This window comes from Myotis yumanensis, unplaced genomic scaffold (genome assembly GCF_028538775.1).
Source record: "Myotis yumanensis isolate MYYU_CA2020_CCGP unplaced genomic scaffold, mMyoYum1.0.hap1 SCAF_4, whole genome shotgun sequence".
Taxonomy (NCBI): Eukaryota; Metazoa; Chordata; class Mammalia; order Chiroptera; family Vespertilionidae; genus Myotis; species Myotis yumanensis.
In genome coordinates this window covers 112,899,916-112,917,959 of record NW_027223755.1, presented here as the reverse complement: position 1 = coordinate 112,917,959, position 18,044 = coordinate 112,899,916, and the positions used below count along the sequence as shown (strand labels likewise).

The 18,044-nt window shown below is 42.9% G+C and overlaps 1 long non-coding RNA gene across 1 annotated transcript; it reads right to left on the bottom strand.

Annotated features, from left to right (window-relative positions):
• Positions 1-1,027: 1,027 nt before the first annotated feature.
• Positions 1,028-8,585, bottom strand: LOC139008365 (uncharacterized). The gene is made up of 3 exons (XR_011471142.1): positions 8,395-8,585; positions 3,259-3,335; positions 1,028-1,411 (listed from the first exon to the last, which is right to left on the bottom strand). It is a non-coding gene; the product is annotated as an uncharacterized lncRNA (long non-coding RNA).
• Positions 8,586-18,044: the final 9,459 nt, after the last annotated feature.

Here is an 18,044-nt window from a genome sequence, read left to right as displayed (position 1 = left end):
TATAGGTATATAGAGTTCAGAATAATGATTATAAGATGCTCAAGAGCATGAAAAATGACATAGAAACCATAAAAAAGGAGCAGTCAGAAATGAAGAATGCCATATCCTATATAATAAAAGGCTAATATGCAAATCAACCAAACAGCAAAACAACTGGTCATTATGATCTGCACTGACCACCAGGAGGCAGATGCTCAAAGCAGGAGCTGCCCCCTGGTGGCCAGTGCACTCCCACAGGGGGAGCACTGCTCAGCCAGAAGCTGGGCTCACAGCTGGCGAGTGCAGCGGTGGTGGCAGGAGCCTCTCCTGCCTCCACAGCAGCGCTAAGGAGCAGTGAGCCGAGTAGTAAGGAACAGCGAGCAGGTGGGTGATAAGGAGCAAGGGGTCCTGGACTGTAAGAGGGATGTCCAACTGTTGGCTTAGGCTCACTCCCCCCAGCAGGCGGACATCCCCCAAGGGGTCCCGGATGATGAGAGGGTGCAGGCTGGGCTAAAGGACCCCCCCCCCCTCACCCAGTGCACAAATTTCATGTACCAGGCCTCTAGTCTATAATAACAAAAGCATAATATGCTAATTAGACTGGATGTCCTTCCAGATAAAGCTAGGGCTTCAAGAGAAGCCCGGATTCCAGGTGCCTGCCGATGGCTAGAGGGAAGCCTGGGTTCTGGGTACCTGATGGCAGCCAGAGGGAAGCAGCATATCCTGACGACTCCCAGATGCCTGATGGGCCTCCAGTCTGACATAAAGAATAAACTGGAAGGAATAAACAATAGGCTCGATGAAGCAGAGGATGGAATCAGAAATTGGAAGACAAGCTAGGGAAAAACGCCCAATTAGAGAAACAAAAAGAAAAAAATAATCCAAAAAATGAGGATAGTTTGCAGCATTGTGTATGTGTGTTCCCCCACGTCCCGCGTGGTTCAGGGTTCAGGATCTGGAGGAGGAGCCACACACAAATGAAAGAGAAGAGACAAGAGATAATTTGGAAATATTGGGGGCCAGGCGGGCAAGTCCAACTCAAGGGGAAGGACTTCCATCGGTGCCCAGGCCTCGCCAGCCTTTTATTCAACTTTGGTTAAACTAAAACCCTTAGTCAGGCAGGTAATTGTGGTAACAGACAGGCTATCTTAAAGGTCAGTAAATATTAGGAGGCTTTACTCTGAGACTATTTGATCAGGAAATAGCTTGAGCCCCCATTGTCAGGACTAGACAATCGGTGCATAACTCAGGCCCTTGCCGTGGGTTCAAGGGTCACCAGCATTCCGGGATCTTTGTGTGCACTTCTCTGCTAGTGAAGACAATGGGTGGCTTCCCACATCTCCCCCGTTTCTTTTCCTTAGTAATTCTTGAAAGGTGAATGCTGCCTGAAGGGTTCGAGTCCTTTTAAGACTCTTCATTCGGCATCTGAAGACTATAAATAAACATATGGGAACAAAAATGAGATAAGCAATAGTGGTTATGCTGAGAGGCAGATGTAATGAGATCCAATGGAAGGGTTGAATTCTTGCATGTCCTTTTTAAATTGTTGCCAGGCATCTAAGGAATTGGTTTGTAAGTTTGCCTGGGATAATTGTACAATATGCTGTTGTAATTCTAAAATATCAAGGGTTGTGTTACCTTTACCCCAAGCACCAAGAAGGTGATTTTTTACTGATTCCCAAGGGTGCAAGGTATGGGGGTAACACAAATCTGAAAAAAATTATAATGACATTGCAAGGATATTCTTTGCTCTAGGCCGTGGATTTTATCACCCATCCACAGGACTGTAGACTTCAGTGCTGACAATTCAATCTCAAACTGGCTGTCAGCTTTCTTTTGTATAGACAAGGTCTTAGTTACATTTTCCTTAACTTGTTGTACAAACTGAGAGGTCTGAACAGTCTGTACCATGGATGAAGCAGCGATGCCCACAGAAGTAAGTAACATTATGAGGGCAAAGATTCCTGCAATTAACATTCCAAGAAATCTTTTTTGTCTTTTTAAGATTTTTACTAGAGCATGTAACAGTTCGTAGGTTTGATGAGATTCCCAAGGCTCGGTTAGGTTAGTAGGAACCCAAGCGAAAGCTGGTTGTTTTAAAATCATGAGGGAATCGTTTGGAATGTAGAATTAATGCAATGGGATAGAGTGCAGCCTGTGCATGACACCTCATACAGATGGCTTGTAACATTAAGGCGCATCTGGATGGGGCCTGAGAGGAGTACAAAAGGATCAAATACACAAATGGTGGCAAACACTGTCTTATTGGGAGTTCCCCATAAGGTATGAATGGAATTATCTGTGCCATAATTAAAGCTATACCATTTGATAGGTGCAAGTGCAGCAGCTAATTTCCATTGCGTATTTTGGAGGGGCCAATTGTCCTGTTGTAATTGTGATCCAACAAATCCTCCTCCATGCCATAAAATGGGGTGATTAGCTTTAACATATAGACAAGATGTGTTCCCCTCCCATTTTAGGGTGCGATTGTTACTATATGCAGAGCCGTAGGGGCTCCAATCCACAAAGGAAAAACTGTTACTAAGTTGTCGGCTGGTGGGGTGGTCACTATAACAGTCTTGCCAATTAATTTCTTCCTCAGTGAGATGCCATTCATAAGACTTTATACATAAAGGCGTAGTCGGGGGGTGACTTAGTACAGTTACATTGTCTGCACCTCTCCCGGGAGCAAGGAGTGATAGTAGATGTATTTGGGCATTTTCTTCCCCTTCCTTTGGTGTCCATGCTGGCCAGAAGCCTCTCTTTAATTTTACACACCAAGGAGCAGTGGTTTGATTCTGTGTCATACAAAAGGGAAGCTGGGTGGTGACACCCGTGTAATTATACTTTGCCCATATGCTTCCTTGCCCCACCCGTGGTCCTCCTGGGTGACCAAGGTATTTAGTGTTATTGGTGACTACATTAGGTGGGGAATCAGCCCACGTAAGGGGTGTTACCCATGGTGGTTCAGGAACATAAGTCTAAAATACTTCCCCATTTGCCCCTGGTAATATTACCGCACAGCTGATGACTGCTAGCATGGCAGGAAAGACGTTTTCAGGCGTTCTTGGGGCTCTGGTCTCCTCACAAATTCCCTCAGATTTATGGACTGTCTTCTTCACCATGCCCCAGGTGACCTCCGGGCCGCTCCCCATCCTCCTCGTCCTACTCCCACTCCTTATAGTCAATAGATTGTTTGAAGCTGCTGCTGTCTGCAGCTGGGTTAGTTGATTGTCTGCCGCTGTAAAGCGTGGCTCCAGGTGCAGGGTTCTCACTAACCTGGCTAGTTCCTCCCTTGGATCCATGTTGAAGTCTAATATTCCTTGTGGGAATCCACACGGGCTTGGAGAAATTTTCTGGAAATACACAAGCATACCCTCGGCTGAATGTTAAGAGGGGATCGGGGCCCTTCCATAACCCAGACTCAGGATCTTTCCATTTAACCAGACCATTTTCCTTTGGCTTATTCTGACACCAGTGTATTTCCATAGGTGTCTTGCCATCAGCATCACAAGTGAAAAAATTTAAAGTAATTAAATCTTGGTGTAGTCTACTTACAGGCGATTTCTCCATAATCCCCCCTTTTTGTTTTTCAAGTTGGGATTTTAACCTTTGGTGCTGTCGTTCAATAATGGCCCGTCCTTGGGAATTATATGATATTCCTGTAATGTGCTGAATTTTCCACTTTTTACAAAATTGCTGAAAATGACAGCTTGTGTAAGCAGGCCCATTGTCAGTTTTAATAATTTTTGGAATTCCCATGATGGCAAAGGCAGCTAGGCAATGATTAATAATCTGTTTTGCCATTTCCCCTGTAGATGCAGTAGCCCATAGGACTTTTGAAAAGGTATCTACAGAGACATGCAATGCCCCAAGATGTCCAAAGGGAGTATAGTGTGTCACATCCATTTGCCAGATATGGTCCCTCAGCAAACCTCTAGGGTTGACTCCTGTGTTAGGCCCTTGAGGTAGATGTAACATGCAAGTGGGACATTCCTTGATAATCTGTTTTGCCTGCTGGGGAGAGATTGAGAATTGTTTGGACAACATTTTGGCAGGCTGATGTAAAAGCTGATGAGACTCCAAGGCCTCTTTTAATAAAGCTACCAATTGATCAGCATGTGTATTTCCTTTAGTTAATGGGCCAGGTAATACACTGTGAGCCCTGATATGAGTGATATAAAAAGGGTATTGTCTCTGTTGCACAATCTTCTGGACTTGTTTAAATAGTAAAAATAAACTTTGGTCACTGAGCCAATTCAAACGAGCAGTTTCAATTCTATTCACTAGGCCCAAAGCATAACAAGAATCAGAAATTATGTTAACAGGCTGTTGGAAATCTTGCAATGCAGCCTTAATAGCTTCTAATTCAACTCTTTGCAAAGAAGTATGACTAGTCAGTATGAGTCGGTCTGAATTCATTGTATGATAGGCAGCTTTCCTGTTAGATGACCCATCAGTAAAAACAGTTAATGCTCCAGGGATAGGTTCCTGTCTAGTATTTTTTGGTATAATAATGGGGGTATAATATAAAAATTATAGTAATCTGTCTTTTAATAGGTGACAGCTAAGTTCCCCTGAATATCCACTTAGTCCCATTGGCCAATTTCAGTTAGTTTGAAATAACATTTCTAATTGCTTCCCAGTGAGGGGAAGATAAGATGCATTTTGGTTCTTCTCCTCTAAGCTGCCTGCAACACTTTCTAAGCTGAGATATCAATTGTGCCATCAGTTCTACATAAGTAACAGCAGTTTTAGAGGACTGATGCCCTAGGTCAGTGATGGTGAACCTTTTGAGCTCGGTGTGTCAGCATTTTGAAAAACCCTAACTTAACTCTGGTGCAGTGTCACATATAGAAATTTTTTGATCTTTGCAACCACAGTAAAACAAAAATTTATATTTTTTATATTTATTTTATGTATTTAAATGCCATTTAACAAAGAAAAATCAACCAAAACAATGAGTTCACGTGTCACCTCTGACATGCGTGTCATAGGTTCGCCATCACTGCTCTAGGTGGACCCATTCAATAATAGCGGGAGAGTCTTTATTCTGGAAGATGACTCCAGTGGGACTATTTGCAGTATGGTTAATCTGTCCCAATAAAGGCAATTCAGACTGTACCCGTGCTCCTTGGGCTGACGAGATTGCCTGCTCAATTCTTAGCAACTCCTTTCTGGCTTCATCTGTTAATGTTTGGGGTGAGGAAAGGTAAGAGTCACCCCTAAGTATATTGAATAAATTTGTCATTTCTCCTGTAGAAATTTTCAGATAAGGTCTTAACCAGTTAATGTCTCCTAATAACTTCTGAAAGACATTTAAAGTTTTAAGGCAATCTTTTCTTAGTTCTACCTTTTGCAGCCTAATGCATTGGTTTTCAATTATGGTTCCCAGATACTTGAAAGGAGTTTCTTTCTTTACCTTTTCTGGGGAAATTTTTAAGCCCCACTTAGGGAGCTCCTTTCTAATTGGAAAAACATTTCCAAAGTCTGCTCTTCCCGTGGACTTGCTAAGAGCAAGTCATCCATGTAATGAATAACATGGGGAATATCTGTCCCTTTAAGGCTGAACAGCTTGAGCCACATATTTTTGACACAGGGTGGGGCTATTGGCCATTCCTTGAGGCAAAACCTTCCATTGATATCTTTTCATGGGTTCTATATTATTAATAGATGACACTGAAAATGCAACTCTTTATCTTGAGGTGCCAAGGGAATGGTGAAAAAACAATCCTTAAGATCTACTACTATAAGAGACCAATCTAGTGGGATTTGCAAAGGCTCTGGGAGTCCAGGCTGTAATGCTCCCATGGTATGCATAGTAGCATTAACCACACTAAGATCATGTAACAATCTCCATTTTTCTGCCACCTTCTTAGGTATTGTAAATATAGGCGTATTCCAAGGGCTATTGGAAGGCTCTATGTGACCAGCTTTTATTTGTTCCTGTATCAATTCATGAATATGACCTAATTTCACCTTGGTTAATGCCCACTGATCCACCCATATAGGTTGATTATTTTTCCATTGTATAGGATCAGCATGAGAGTGAGGAGACTGAACAGTGACCACTCCTAAAAAGGTTGATATCCTAATCCTTGTCTTCCTGGGTTTCCTTTGGCTTGGATGGGTTCTTTAATTCCCTGATTGTTTTTTCCTAAGCCTTGACCAGTCTGGTATCCCATCTGAGTTATTAACTGCTGTCCTTTGCTGGTAATAATACAAGCTTGTAAACCTTCTAAAACATCCCGGCCCCATAAATTGACTGCAATTCCAGAAACAATGTAGGGCTGGAACCATCCTGTCTGTCCTTCCTCATCTTGCCACCTTAAGACTGCAGCACTACGTTGTGTGTTATCAGGAACTCCCACCCCCTATTTGAGTCCATAGCTTCTACCATGGGCCAACTTGGAGGCCAGAATTATTTGCTGATAACACTAACATCTGCTCCAGTGCCTACTAAGCCCTTAAACATTTTTCCTTCTATTCTTAAATTAATCATAGGATGGGTTTTGCTAATTTCCTGTATCCAATAGATGTCTGAGCTTCCAAATCCTTTCGTTCCTCTTTTCCTATTTATAGCCTCGCCTTGCTGAACATAAGGTAAAAGTAGTATCTGAGCAATTCTTTGTCCTGGAGTAACTTGCATAATATGACTGCATTCTAATATAACTTTAATCTCTCCCTCATAGTCTGAATCTATTACCCCAGGCAAAACAGTTAATCCTTTTAGAGTGTTTCCACTTCTCCCTAAGATTAATCCTAAAGTTCCCTGTAGCACAGGTCCCCAGATTCCTGTAGGAACAGCTTGCTGAGCCATATCGGGGGTCAAAGTGACCACTATAGTACTGTTAAGATCTAGGTCTGCGCTCCCTGGAGTGGCTCGGATCAGAGAGTCCACTGTGGGCTTTGCAGGGCAGATCTCCCCTATTAATGATGGGACTGGGGGTAGCCCCTCTGGCTGTTTCCCTGTGGTCGGCCATACCCTGTGTCTTGATCTAATGGCTGCCCATTTTTATGAAATTTTGATTTACAATGACCTGCCCAGTGGTGGCCCTTCTGGCATCTAGGACACAGAGAGGTTGGATCTGTATTGGGAGGCAGGATGTTCACGCCTTTCCCTAGAGCGCCACCTTGTGTCCTTCTTAGTTGCCTACATTCTTTTCTAAAATGTCCTGTTTTCCCACTTTTTATTTCCTACTGTTACAGCGGCAGCAAGTAAATTTGCTTGAAAAGTGCCTGACCCCACATTCTGACATGCTCGAATCATTTCTTTAATGGTACTACCTTTTCTCAGAGGCATCAGGCATTTCTTACAATCAGCATTGGCATTTTCATAAGCTAATTGCTGAATTAAAATGCCTCCTGCTGTCTCATGTTGAATCTGTCGTCTCACTGCTCGAGTGAGACAAGCCACAAAATCAGAAAATGATTCTAAAGGCCCCTGCATACATTTACTAAACGCTCCCTCAGGGTCCCCTTTTGCTGGTAAAGCCCACCAAGCTTTCCTTCCACAAAGTCTACTTTGCTCATGTGCCTGTTGCACATAATTTAGCTGATTTTGCACGTCATTATATTGTCCTGCGAACACTTCATAAGTTATTTGAGCATTCAGCTTGCGGTTTGCATGGGCTTGTTTCTGACATTTCTCCAAAAAGTCTCCCTTCCATAGTAAATAATCACCTCCATCCAGGATTGCACGAGCCAGGGAATACCAATAATAGGGAGCTAAGAATGCTTCAGAAATACTATTCATAATTTCTCCTGTAAAAGGAACCGTTGGACCATTTTGCGCTAAGCTTTCACGTAAGGTCTTTATCATTTTAAAGTCAAATTTTTCATACTGTCTTATTATTTGATTCGAGAGCTGTGGGTCAGCTACCTGTATGATAGGAAAAGCAAGCCTCTCTTCCACCGACATGTCCTTCACTCCGTCTTCGATGGCTCTTTGCATAGGTGATTCTATTAATGGTGAATTAAACATTTCAAGATTAGGACATGGAGGTGAAGGGGGCCATGAAAGCCATTCCTCCCATTTTTCTTTTTGCTCCTCTTTAGGAGCAGGGGGTGCAAGGGAAGGAGATTTATCCTCCTTGACATCTCTCAAAGGCTCTAGCAAATGAAATACCGTGTTCCACAAGGAGAAGCAATTTGGAGGCAAGTTTTTCCCTTGCTGCTGAGCTTTTTTCAAGTTCTGGCCAACTCTTTCCCAACATTCAAGATCTAATGTACCTTCTTCAGGAAACCAAGGGTTATGTTCTATAATGACATGCAAAAACTGTAAGAGAATACTTTCTGAAACTTTGATTCCTTTATCCTTAAGCATATAAACCAATAGTCTACAATAAAGCTTTTCTCCTTTTGACGAATTCTGCCCCATTAGCCTGGCAAAAGGAATATTCCCACCCTACTTACAGATCACAATTTCTGCAGATGATCATGGGCTTTGCGTACAGTGAAATATCTCTCCACCTATATGGTGAATTCTTTCCCATTTTGCCGGTGAATCTTTATTTTTTCGCTCTAGACGAGATCTTCTCTTCCAGATTTCCCATTGAGGCACCAGATGTGTATGTGTATTCCCCCACGTCCCGCGTGGTTCAGGGTTCAGGGTCTGGAAGAGGAGCCACACACAAATGAAAGAGAAGAGACAAGAGATAATTTGGAAATATTGGGGGACAGGCAGGCAAGTCCAACTCAAGGGGGAGGACTTCCATCGGTGCCCAGGCCTCACCAGCCTTTTATTCAACTTTGGTTAAACTAAAACCCTTAGTCAGGCAGGTAATTGTGGTAACAGACAGGCTATCTTAAAGGTCAGTAAATATTAGAAGGCTTTACTCTGAGACTATTTGATCAGGAAATAGCTTGAGCCCCCATTGTCAGGACTAGACAATCGGTGCATAACTCAGGCCCTTGCCGTGGGTTCAAGGGTCACCAGCATTCTGGGATCCTTGTGTGCACTTCTCTGCTAGTGAAGACAATGGGCGGCCTCCTGCACAGCATGGTCATTGAGGTTCAAAAGGTTGGTGACCACTGGTTTAAGGGACCTTTGGGACAACATGAAGTGTAACAATATCCACATCATAGGTGTAACAGAAGGAGAAGAGAGACAGCAAGAGATAAATAACCTATTTGAAGAAACAATGACTGAAAACTTCCCTAGCATGGTGAAGGAAAAAGGCATGCAAGAACAAAAAGACATACATTCTTCTGCTTTGGAATAAAATGGTCTGTAAATAACAATTACATCCATCTGATCTAGAGTGTCATTTCAGGTCACTGTTTCCTTATTGATTTTTTGTCTCAAAGACCTAACCAGTGAAGTCAGTGGGGTAAAGTCCCCTACTATGACTGTATTGCTGTTGATCTCTCCCTTAAAGTCCATATATATATTTAGGTGCTCCTATGTTGAGTGCATATATGTGTACCAGCATTATAGCCTCTTGTTGGATCAATCCCTTTAGTATTATGCAGTGGCCTTGTTTGTCTCTTTTATGGCCTTTGTTTTGAAATCTATTTTGTCAGATATAAATATTGCTACTCCGGCTTATGTTTTATTTCAAATGGAATATTTTTTCCATCTCTTCACTTTTAGCCTATGTGAACATTTTGTTCTGAGGTGGGTCCCTTGCAGACAGTATATATATATATATATATATATATATATATATATATATATATATATATATATTATGTTTTCTTATCCATTCAGCTCCCTGGGTCTTTTGATTGGAGCATTTAATGCATTTACACTTAAAGTTAATATTGATAGGTGTTTATTTATTGCCATTTTATTCTTTATGCCTATATTCTTTTCTATATATATTTCTTCTTCTTCTTATAGTAGTACCTTTAAAGTTTTTTGCAATGCTGGTTTGGTGGTAATGTACTCCTTTGGCCTTTTTTTTTTTTTTTTTTGGTCTGGGAAGCTCTTTATTTCACCTTCAATTTTAAATGACACCCTTGCTGGATAGAGTAGTCTTGGCTTCAGGTCCTTGCTTTTCATTGCTATGAATAGTTCATGCCATTCCTTTCTGGCCTGAAGTGTTTCTGTTGAGAAATCAGCTGACAGCCTTATGGGAGCTCTCTTGTAGGTAATGGACTGTCTCTCTCTTGCTGCCTTTACGATTCTTCTTGTCTTTAACCTTTGCCATTTTAATTATGATATGCTTTGGTATAGATCTCTTTGGGTTCATCTTGATTGGGATTCTCTGTTCTTTCTGAATTTGTGTGACATTTTCTTTTACCAGGTTAGAGAAGTTTTCAAACAGGTTCTCTAGTCCTTGTTCACTTTCTTCTTCTTCTGGTAACCATATGATACAGATGTTGTGATGAGCCATGTTGTCCCAAAGTTCCCTTAAACTATCCTCATGATTTTAATTCTTTTTTTTCTTTTTCCTGCTCTGATTAATTTTTTCTACCTTGTCTTCTAATTCATTGATTCAATCCTTTCTGGGGTTCTTGTCCCAGCATCAAGAAGGGTTCAGAAAATCTGGAGAAGGCTGTGCATAGATTAAATAGGAGTCCAGAGACAAAAGATAATTTTGAAAGGCATTGGGGGTCAGAGGAGCCTAGCTGAAAGAGCTAAGATCTAAGTTTTAAGTTCTTAGGTCTAGGGCCTAAGGTCCAAGCTCCCCTCATCCCAGGACCCCATGCTTTTTATTAACACAACTTGTCCTGAGGCGAAATGGAGATATGCACTTCAAAGGGTCAGGGTTTCAGTACAGAGTCCATTGTCAGAATAGGGGAATTAGCCTATGGCTGTTCAGGTGTTTGGCCAGTAGGAGGCAATAACATGTAGATTAAGATGCCCTTTAGCTGTCTGGCAGCCAAGAAATCAATTTAATGTATCTTATTCAGGTTTGGGGAAATGCCATCAGCCATTCCCAATGCAGCCTTGCTGTCATGCTGGTATTGGTCTCTGGCAAATCCTCTGTTCATCCACCCTATTGTTTATTCTTTCCAGTGTACTAATTTCTCTAAATATGTATCTATTGATTTTTTTAGAGAGAGAGGAAAGGTGAGGGAGAGAGAGAAACATCAATGTGAGAAGGAAACATCAATGGACTACCTCCTGTACATACCCCAATGGGGGATCAAACCCACAACCCTTTGGTGCATGGGAGCTCAACCAACTGAGCCACACCACCCTTCCAGTGTATTTCAGATATGTTATTCTTCATTTCTGAGTGGTTGTTTTTATGGTTTTATGTCCTTTTTTGTGCTGTTGATAGTCAATATAACCATTACTTTGAATTCTATATTATAATTTGTTTTGCCTTCATTTCATTTAGCTTTTTTTCTGGAGATTCCTCCTGTTCTTTCATTTGGGACCTGTTGTCTCCCCATTTTTGCTGTCTCTTTGTGTTTGTTTCTATGTATTAAATAGAACTGCTATGACTCCCAGTCTTGGCGAGATGGCCTTCTGTAGTAGGTATCCTGTGAAACTCAGTGGTTCCATCTCCTTGAGCTCCTGAGCTGGTGTTCTAAGAATGTCCTTTATGTGGGTTATGTGGGCCCTCCTGTTGTAATTGGGTCTTGGTTGATCTTGTTCTGCTCATAGATGGGCTCAACCCTCAGGCTGGCTGACTGTGAGGATCAACCCCAACCACATCATGAAAACTGTTACATAGGTACTGAAAGAAAAAAACAAGACAAGACAAAACAAAACAATATAACCCCTCCACCCCCCGCAAAAAAAAAAACACACAAGGAAAAAACCAACAATAACAACAAAAAGAATAAGAAAAAAGAATAATAAAAGTCAAGAGATAAAAAGAATTAGAGAAAAAATGAAATGGAAAATAAAACATGAAAGAAAGGAGGAAGAGAATATAAAGAAATATAAAAGGGAAAAAAAACAAAAAAAAGAAAAGAAAAATGTAAGTAAATAAATAATTCAATAAAAATAAAGAACAAGAAAAGAAAACGGAAAAAAATAATAAGAAAAGAGGAAAATAGAATAAGAAAAAGAAAGAGAGATATAAGAGATATGAAAGAAAAAAGAGAAGAAAAGAATAAAGGAAAGATTAGAAAAGAAAATGGGGGCTTTTCTTCAGCAGTTTTGTGGCTGCTGCGATCACTTTGGATATGCTGTTTGTGGAGCTTATTGGATTCTGCTCCGATGGCCACTTGGTGTGTCAGTCCCGGGCCCCCCAGGAGGTTCTCTGCTGTCCCCACCTGGCCATGGCAAAGTCCAGAGTTCAGCAGGGTGGACCCCCTAGTAGTCTAGTGGTTGGGCCTCATGCCCACTGGTTGGGTTCTGCCAGAAGCTGGGAAGGTGTTTCTATCAGCTCTCCTGTTGGCAAGGACAGCACATGCAAATGCAGTGCAAGGTGAAATAAAACAAGGCAGGGGATTATGGGAAATTCAGAGCAGAAAGAATGTGAGGTATTGATAGAGTAGGAAGTTACACTGTCATGAGCAAAGCAGGAATGCTAGGCCAGGTATGAAATGTCACCAGGGAAGAAAGTCCCAGGTGCCTAGCAATGGACAAAATTGGGAAAACAAGTATTATAGGGTAAGACCTTACCCCCAGAGTGACCTTTTCTCCCCTACATGTCACTAGTCTTGCGGTTTAGACCCTTTGACTTTTCATATGACTAGTCATGTGCTTTAGACCCCCTGGCCTTCCCTCCACTAGCATGTCATTAGTCAAGTCGTAGACTCCCTTACAGGAGGAACAAGGGCGGCAGAGAATAGCCTCATACAACTCCCATACAAGCCCTTGTACACCACTCTCTTAAGCATTAAATACTCAGGACAATGAGGTTCTGGCCCTCATCAAATAATTTTGGTGGAACTAGAGATGATATTTAGGCACAGCAAAACCAGATAAAGTGATGCCATGGCTGACCTCAGGACCAACTGCAATGACTAAGGACCTCCTGTCCCAGCACCAAGCAATCAATAGAGACAGGAATCCTGGAAGGACACACCTGGAAAGCTGATGAATATTCTATTGAGATCCTCCCTGGAGACCTTCCCTAAACTCCTTTCCTCTAAAAGCCCTTAAGAGGAAGGAACCAGCGCACATGCACTCTCTCTCTCTCTCTCTCTCTCTCTCTCTTCTCTCACTCACTCTTCCTCTCTCTCTCCCTCCCTCTCTCCCTCTGTCTTGAGCATGCCCATGCCCTTCCCCCTCTACTTCCCTCAGGCATATCACATTTGCTTTTGTCTCCTAAGCTCTAAGGGCTCTTCTTTTGCCTCTGTAACTTGTTTCCTGAACCCCTTTCATTCACAGTTCACTTATCTTACCTCTGTGACTTTCTAAATAAATTCCTTGTGGATATTCACTGAGAGAACCATGATGGTGGTGTAGGTAAATGTGGTACCCACCACCTCCCATAACCACATCAAAATTACAACTAAAATACAGAACAACCACCATTCAGAACCACCTAAAACCTGGCTGAATGGAAGTCCTACAACTAGAGAAGTGAAGAAGAAAGCACATTGAGACTGGTAGTAGGGAAGAGGCATGAAATGGATTGGTCCAACACACATGGGAGAGATATTTCCAAGGCCTCCTGTGAGAAGTAAGGGGTCCCACCATGATCCAGAGCTGGGAAGAGAAGTCCCCATAATTTTGGGCTATAAAAGAGATTGTAGCTGAGTGACACGTAGGCTGCTGGAGTCCCAAGTGTTCCTCTTAAAGGGCCCACACATGAACTACACGGCCTTGCTTCTTCTGAGCTCCAGTGTTGAGCAGCAGCTTTGGAGGAATCCAGGACATACAGAGAGGAATTGGACTGTCTGATATTAGGGCAAGAACTCAGGGGTGCTTTCTCCCAGATGGGGTTGCTCACAGGGATCATTGTTCCTGTGCTAGGACCTCCACTGTCACAGAGATGACTGGCAGCCATAACTGAGTTTCAATAGCATGGCCCACACTGCTTGCTCCACCCTGGTGATTCCCTGAGACCCTTTCCCATCCAATTTGCAGCCCTACCCAAACTGTTTGCAGCTGCTTTTCCATATGAATGGCCTGTCCTGGTTCAGGCTTCACACTTTGCTAAAATCTCTTAAACAAGCAGCAGCTGGAATCAGCATGCCCCATACCTATCAATAAGAGGCCCAAGACCAGGCACTAGCACCAGCCTGTCTTGCGTCACAGTTGGGCTTTGCCTAAGCACTTTCTAGCTAAATACAAATAACAGCCATCTGCAGATCTCTCTGTAGCTCCTGCCAGGTGGCCCCAGGCAGTGCCTGATTTTGCACCTCCCAGGAAGTTCCAGAGCCAGTGTACCCTGTAGAGAGCTTCAGATCATAACAGATTACAACTCTATACACCCTTAAGCAACACACTCAAGGGGTAGACTCAGTGAGCACCAAAGTCCCACTGAAGCAAGTTTTGCTCCATAAGGGTGTCTCCTACATAGCAGCTCTTCCATTGTAGACACTGCTGGTCCACAGAGCCAATTGGCCTGGAGGTCAATTCCTCCAAGTGATGCCAACAGCAATCAAGGCTCAACTACAACAAGACTGTGCACACAGGGGTGCACCTAGAGTGACCAGCTCAGATGACTGGGGAGGCTGTACCACTGGGCCCTACAGGACACTACTATCCAAGGCCACTCTACCAATTTTAGGAGACACAGCAGCTCTACTCAATACATAGAATCAAACACAGGGAAGGTGCCAAAGTATGGAGACAAAGAAACATGTTACAAATGAAAGAAATTGAAGCAAGCAAACTATTGGATACAGAATTCAAAACCATGGTTATAAGGTTACTCAAGGATCTTAATGAGAGCTTCAAGGGACTTAATGAGAGCTTTAAGGAAATTAATGAGAGTGTCAAGGGACTTAGTGAGACAGACTTTAGGATCTTAGTGAGAATGTCAACGACATGAAAAGGATCAGTCAAAAATTAAGCAACCACTAACTGAAATAAAGAATAATTTACAGGGATTCAACAGTGGAGGATTCTGAGAATCAAATCAATGATTTGAAATATGAAGAAGCAAAACACACCCAATCAGAAGAGCAAAAGGAAAAAGAATTTAAAAAAATGAAGCTAGTGTAAGGAGTCTCTAGGACAATATCAAAGGTACCAACATTTGCATCATGGGGGTGCCAGAAGAAGAGAGTGAGTGAGATATTGAAAACCTATAGGAAGAAATAATAAGAAAACTTCCCCTACCTGGTGAAAGAAATAGACTTACAAGTCCAGAAAGCAAAATGAGAGTCCCGAACAAGAGGAACCCAAAGAGGACCACACCAAGACACGTCATAATTAAAATGCCAAGGGCTAAAGACAAAGAGAGAATCTTAAAATCAGCAAGAGAAAAGCAGTTAGTTACCTTCAAGGGAGCACCCATACGACTGTCAGCTGATTACTCAACAGGAACTTTGCAGGCCAGAAAGGAATGGCAAGGAATATTCAAAGTGATTAAAAGCAAGGACCTATAACCAAGATTACTCTACCCAGCAAACCTATCATTTAGAATTGAAGGTCAGATAAAGAGCTTCATAGACAACAAAATGTTAAAGGAGTTTACCACCACCAAACCAGTATTACATGAAATGTTGAAGGATGTTCTTTAAGAAGAGGAAGAAGGAGAAGGAGAAGGAGGAGGAGGAGAAATCAATAAGAAATCGGAGGCATGGAGACTTGGAACAGACTGATGAATCTCAGAGGGAAAGGGCAGGGGGAGAGGTTAACCAAAGATCTTATATGCATACTAGAGGCCCAGTGCATGAAATTCTTGCACAGGTAGGGTCCCTAGTGGCTGCAGGATAGGGCCTCCCTTTGTTCCGCGCTGCCCCCTGGTGGTCAACGCACATTATAGCAAGTGATTGAACTCCTGGTCAGTCAAACTCCCAAGGGGACACTTTGCATATTAGGCTTTTATGTATATGGATATATGCATTACTTATGGACACAAACAATAAGGTAGTGAAGGCCTGGGATGGGACATGAACCAGGTGGAGGGGGTAATGGGGGGAAAATGGAAACCTCTGTAATACTCTCAACAATAAATATTTTTTAAAATAAATAAATAAAAAATAAAATAAATAAATAAACTCCTTGTGCCAGAATTCCTGGCTCTGAATTACTTTTTAGCTGTATGCAAGGATGGAGGCCCAATATTACAAAGGGGATAAGTATGAGATGCAGGCGGGAGAAGCAGGTGGGGCTCAGACAGTGGAGGACACTGTCCGTTAGCTGGCAGGCAACCTCGCCCCACAGAAGGAGCTGCTGAAGGGATGTAAAGAGAGAAGTGAATTTGCTTCAAGTGCTCACCAGCTGCACAGTAGGGGACTGATGGGGAGGGGGAGCCTGGAGAAAGGCCAGTTGGAAAGCTGTTGTGGGTCCAGGTAAGAGATGACAGCTTGTCAATGGAGCCAAATGGAGTGGAAGCATTTCCTGGAGTTTTTACAGGAGAATGTATGGTGATGAGGAGGGTATAGCATGATTTCTAGCCCTTCCTGTGAGAAAGAGGTTAGAACAGTGGTCCTCAACCTTCTGGCCCTTTAAATACAGTTCCTCATGTTGTGACCCAACCATAAAATTATTTTCGTTGCTACTTCATAACTGTAATGTTGCTACTGTTAAGAATCATAATGTAAATATCTGATAAGCAGGATGGTCTTAGGCGACCCCTGTGAAAGTGTCGTTCGACCGCCAAAGAAGTCACGACCCACAGGTTGAGAACCGCTGGGTTAGAAGGAGCAGATGAGGCGAGATTATGAAATGAGTTAGATTGGCTGGCATTTATTTTTTGGGTTCTCATTCCACATTTCCTTCAGGTGACCAGCTTTCAGGGGATCGCCTTTCTCCCTGCCTCCTCATGCCAGCTGGTAAAACACATCTTATAGCATCCCTTAGAGAACTATGAACGGCCATGACACTTCTCTTTTTGGAATCTCAGTTTCCATCTGGAAAAGGAAGGGATGAAGCTCCCGGGACGGAACCCTTCCCTCTTTTCCAGCTGGGCTGAGTTCTCTCCTTTGCTCCTGCTTCGGCGTCTGTATCAGCCTTACCAGCTTCACTTTCATGCCCGCTTTCCCAGCAGCTGCTAAGCAGGCTGCCTACCCTCTCTGAAACCCCCACAGGCTCATTCTAGATGGTCTCTCAGCACAGACGCTAGTTTTCCTGAATGGGATCAGGTTGTTTCTCATGTCTCCATCATTCTTCTACTCCAGAACTTCCAGAGTCTGGGTCCAGGCCCGTTTCCACTGTGTCCCCTGGTTTATACTTCTTGTCCCAGTGCCCAGCTGGGGGGAATGGGAGATGGAGAGGACAGCTAATGGGGGAGGAGGCATGGCTGGAGGCCTGGCCTGGGGAAATGGGATCCAGGTCCTGTGTCTTGCAGGCATGTATGCATATGGCTATGTATCCGTGTGTGTGTGTGTGTGTGTGTGTGTGTGTGTGTGGCATAGGCTATAAGTGTCTCTATGGGTTTTTTTTTCTGTACTAAGGTGTATACTAGTATGCATAAGTGGGCATGTATATGTTATCATCTGTGTTATCCATGAATGTCAATACCTGTGTATGTGTGAGGGCCTCTGTGTTGCAAATATGTTGTCTGTCCACATGTGTCAGTGCATATGTGTATGTTCCCATGTACCTGCATGCTCCTGGGTGTGTGTATGTGTGGTGGTACATATGTGAATATGAGTGTCTGAGTGTGTGTGTGTGTGTTGTGTATAGACAGGCAGAATACAGCATCTAGTTAAAAGCATATGCTCCAAATTCAGGCTACCTGGCTTCAAGCCCTGAATCCAGCATTTAACAGTGACAGGCCTGGGTGAGTAATTAACTTCTTTACACCTTAGTTTTACTCATTTCTAAACCAGGAATAATGATAGTACCTGCCTTAAATAGCTAATGTGAGTTGGATGCTATAATGCCCATAATACACTTGAATAATGCCTGGTGCACAGGACATGCTTAAAAACATGTTTGCTGTTACTAAATTATTCATGGCCTTGGCAATGCAAATGAAAGTGACTGGGCTAGCGGGCCCAGGTGAGGAGCTGTGTAGAGATGGGTCTCTGGGCTCACGAGGTGGATGTGCACAGCCGTTAGAGCCTGTCTCTCCGTCTGGTGTGAGCCC